This window comes from Rhinopithecus bieti, unplaced genomic scaffold (genome assembly GCF_001698545.2).
Source record: "Rhinopithecus bieti isolate Rb0 unplaced genomic scaffold, ASM169854v2 scaffold_35036, whole genome shotgun sequence".
Classification (NCBI taxonomy): domain Eukaryota; kingdom Metazoa; phylum Chordata; class Mammalia; order Primates; family Cercopithecidae; genus Rhinopithecus; species Rhinopithecus bieti.
The window spans coordinates 141,594-145,542 of NW_016814741.1; the positions used below are offsets into that span (position 1 = coordinate 141,594).

Below are 3,949 nucleotides of genomic sequence, written 5' to 3' on the forward strand. Positions count from 1 at the left end.
ACTTCACTGATTCTCTACCTCCTTTGCCTCTTCCCCTTTTCCACTTGTAGAATTAACTAAGAACTTGTATAAAAGGTAACTCTGCCTCATTTACTCTGCAGCCACTTCTTCCTTGTGTGAAAAACTAAACAGCCATATGAATATTAAATTAAAGGTTGCAAATTGCAATGTATACGTGAACTTGGCATTTTCTGTAATTCAAATTGGTACATTATAAGAGTCAGGTCTGTTGTGGAGACCACAGAGAGGCCTTAACCTGCAACAGAAGGTTGGAGCTGGGGTGAAGCCAGATAAACTATACATCTGGCAGATGCACACACTTTCACTTTTAAGTTTTACAAAATGGATATTATGGAAAATTTGGTGCTCTTATCAGTGAGCTATGTCAGAACCTGTATATTACAGTTGCAAACAGAGAAGTAAGCCCCTAAATCAAAGCTACCACTTGGTAAAGATACTGTTTACTGGTTTCCAGGAACTGTGTGAAAATTTACCTATGAATCATTTACTCTTAGCATGCGAAGGACCTTGGACAATCAGTTGTTCAAATGCCTTGTCTTTGGGCAGGCAGATAAATAACTAAGCTGTCCAGCATGGATACTTAACTGACTTTTTCCAGGTCTCCAGGGATCCCACAAATTCCCTTAGCACATGCCAGAGTAGCTTTCCAGAGTTATATACAGCCTGAATCTCTCTTCTACTTCAATTTGTCCCAGTTACTTTTTGCATGATTCCCTGCAAATTTCAAAGGCAATACCATAAGCTTAAGTGAAAACGCAAGGCAAAGAGGTTTTATCTATACTTTGGGGTGATTTTTAATTTTTAAACGAAGAAATAATTTTCTACATACCATCTACATAAGATGCACAAATTCAGACTGGAGTACTTCCAGACATTGTAGATAATTGGAAGACTGCAAGTTCTAAGTAGTCTTGCTTAAAATGATTACTTTGAGGGTGGGATTTATACCTTTGACCTTTAAATAGATCAGTGAAAGGAAGGAAAATCTTTGTGACTACATATATTAAAACATTTTAGTTGGGGAATTATATTTCTAAAAAATAATGGGAATATATAAATGGATATTGGTTTCTATCATACATCCTTTGACTTAAATATGTGGTAGTCTCAGATATGGTAATACAGTACCATAAAAGGAGACTGTCCCAAATTTATATAAGAAAAGGGTATTATCCTGATTTAAGCGAAGAGAGTGAGACCTCAGCAAAATTAAAGGGTGGGATGAAATAGAGCCCAGTCTTGAAACTTGTAGATTCAGTGAGTCTACTTATTAAACATGTAAAATGGGCATGAGAAATATATTGTGTGAAATGGAACTTTGCAACAATAAGACTCTGAGAGATTGCAAAATAAACTCTATCCTGTGAAGCCAAATAATTATAGTTTCTTTTTAGAAAAAGTTGATCATTTCTTCAGTAGAGGCAGCCATTCTATTTCTGGCCTTTACATTTACACACAATTATTTTACGTTTAGAAGTAATCTGCATTATGCTTTCTGTTCTCTAGTAAGGTAGTTGAAAGGTTGTCCTCAGTAGTTGCATAATAAATGAAATATTCCCAGTCCATTCTTATGAGTTAGTGTGTTGCTAGTGAAGGTTGTGGTTAAGATTCATTTGGGCTGTGGATGAAAGAAAAATGATTGGCAGTAAAAATATTGTTTCTCTAGGGTACTTTCTTTAATCATTTTAGAATTGCATTGTTGACCTCAGAACAGTTGGTTCAAACAGCACTTTTACTAATCTTTACTATGTCAGCAAGTAAGAGCTTAGTGGATTTTGAATTCCCTAACAAGGTTTTCTCCTCTCCCTACTGCTTTCTCCCCAGATTATAGCCCAACATGCTTAGACAAGAATCCTGGACTTGGTAGAAGCGTGGAGAAATGTGATGAAAACTGAATTTTCCCCTTTTCTCTTGGTCAGTGTGCTGGAGATGAGAAACGAGTTGGCACACGCACAGTGTTTGTTGGCAATCATCCAGTTTCGGAAACAGAAGCTTACGTTGCACAAAGATTTTGTGATAATAGAATAGTCTCATCTAAGGTAAGTTTTGTTTTAACTCAATAGATGTTCATATAGTGAATCAGATAATGCATTTATTCTAATTTATGCTTCTGAGGAAACTGATGCATTTATATATGTGTACATGTATGTGTACATGGATCATATACCAGCTATAGTAACTATTCCTCTGAAAACAGTTTATTTAAAAAATCACTTTGTCTTGTTATAGGTGAAATCGCTTGCCTTCCATTATGAGTCACAGTGCTTGTTGATTATGCATATTACTTTAAACCTTAAAGTGTGCTAAAATACTAATTATTTACTTGTGCAAAGCTTCCTGAATTACTCTTGAATGGATGAACTAGGATATAAATGATTTGCATTCTTTTGGAGAGAGCTGTCCTGGAATGTCTTCATTTGCATTTCTTTCTAGTTCCCCTGCCAACCCCTCTACCTCCCATCCCACTTCTCAAGTATTAATACACTCCTTTGTCCCAAAGGGTGCATGCTGCTCAGTACAGTGCTTCACCTGTGATCTGTTAAGAGTTAAGTCACTGCAGCTGTGTCACCGTTTGACTACCTCTTTCTTCATCATAGTGTAGGACTAAGAGCATTGACCTGGAAGTTTGAACACCTGTATTTAAATCCTGGCCCAACCACTTACTAGTTGTGTCACCTTGGCTAAATTAATCGCCCTGATTCTAAATGTCCTCATTGGTGAAATGGGACTAATACTCTGTGAAACCACTTCTTATAGCTCCTAGTACCCAGTAGTCATCATTCTGCAAGTGTTACTTAGCTAGTCTTTACCTCTGGCTGACCAGGTTAGGTGCTAGGTTGGCCTACTGCCATCTCTTGTAGAATAGATCTTGAAGATTTTCCTCACTTCCTCATGTGCCCTGGCAAGGCAGAGATAAAAGTTGGTGACATTTGGTTCACTGTATACTTGTAATCACTTAGAACCTGAAACACAAAATTATGCCCTTCCTTACAAATATATGACATTTTGGTTTTCAAATATGCATTTAATTTCTCGTTTGGGTGGTGATACAGTAGTGATCATGTTTATCTGGGAGATTAACATGTAAAATACGGTCAGGACAGGTGAAAATTTTGTTGCCTAATGAACAGATCTTTCGGCCTATAGAACATTTTATTTTAGATAAAATGTCTATTTCCTGTTAATCTTATACACTAGTGGCAGAAATGTTATTCTCTGCCAGAGGTTTACGTACTTGTGCCTAAAATAGTGAACAGTTCTTTTACTGGAAATTGCGACTCACCTTGTATCCAATTAAACGGTCTATAGTAGTCCTTTGATTCAGAATTGTGGACTTGTGGAGCTAAATGATCTTAAGAGGTTATCTTGTTCAACTCACTGACTTTACAGATGGAGAAACCAAGGCCAGAGAAATTTAGTAACATGGTCACCAAGGAGAGATAGTAATAAAACCAGGAGTAGAACTACTTTGTAAGTTCTAGTTGCTCTGAATAAAGAGCCCTTTTTACATCATTGTGCTGTCTGGGTTCCTTCCTCATTTTTTTTCTTTCCTTTTGCATTGTGCTTGGCATGGGGCGACAACTCAAAAGCTAACTGCTATTGTTATTTGTGTTTCTGTGATTAGTATTACAATACTGAGTAGTACTATTGATTTCCTCAGATTCGTGTGTTTCGAATGTGTGGGATACTGTCTCCTAAATGGAGGCCTTCAGGTCTACTCCGAAAAGACTAACAATGCCATAATTGACTTTTTCTTCCTCACATTGTCTTGGCTGTTTGTATTTATACCAGAGTTTTTAAAAAGATTATTTTTTCAAAATATACCATTTATAGAATACATTAGCTGCCTTCCAACTTTGTAGCAAGTGTTGATTTTCTTTCTCCACCCTTCAGTCATAAAATATCTTAATTGGACACTGCTTTTGTT

General features: G+C 36.6%; 1 long non-coding RNA gene across 1 annotated transcript in view; it reads left to right on the forward strand.

Annotated features, from left to right (window-relative positions):
• LOC108515183 (uncharacterized) overlaps positions 1–3,949 on the forward strand; it is a 118,164-nt gene that overhangs the window by 109,097 nt on the left and 5,118 nt on the right. The window contains exon 2 of the long non-coding RNA XR_001881451.1: positions 1,941–2,060. This is a non-coding gene — a long non-coding RNA (uncharacterized LOC108515183). The remainder of the gene's footprint in view (positions 1–1,940; positions 2,061–3,949) is intronic.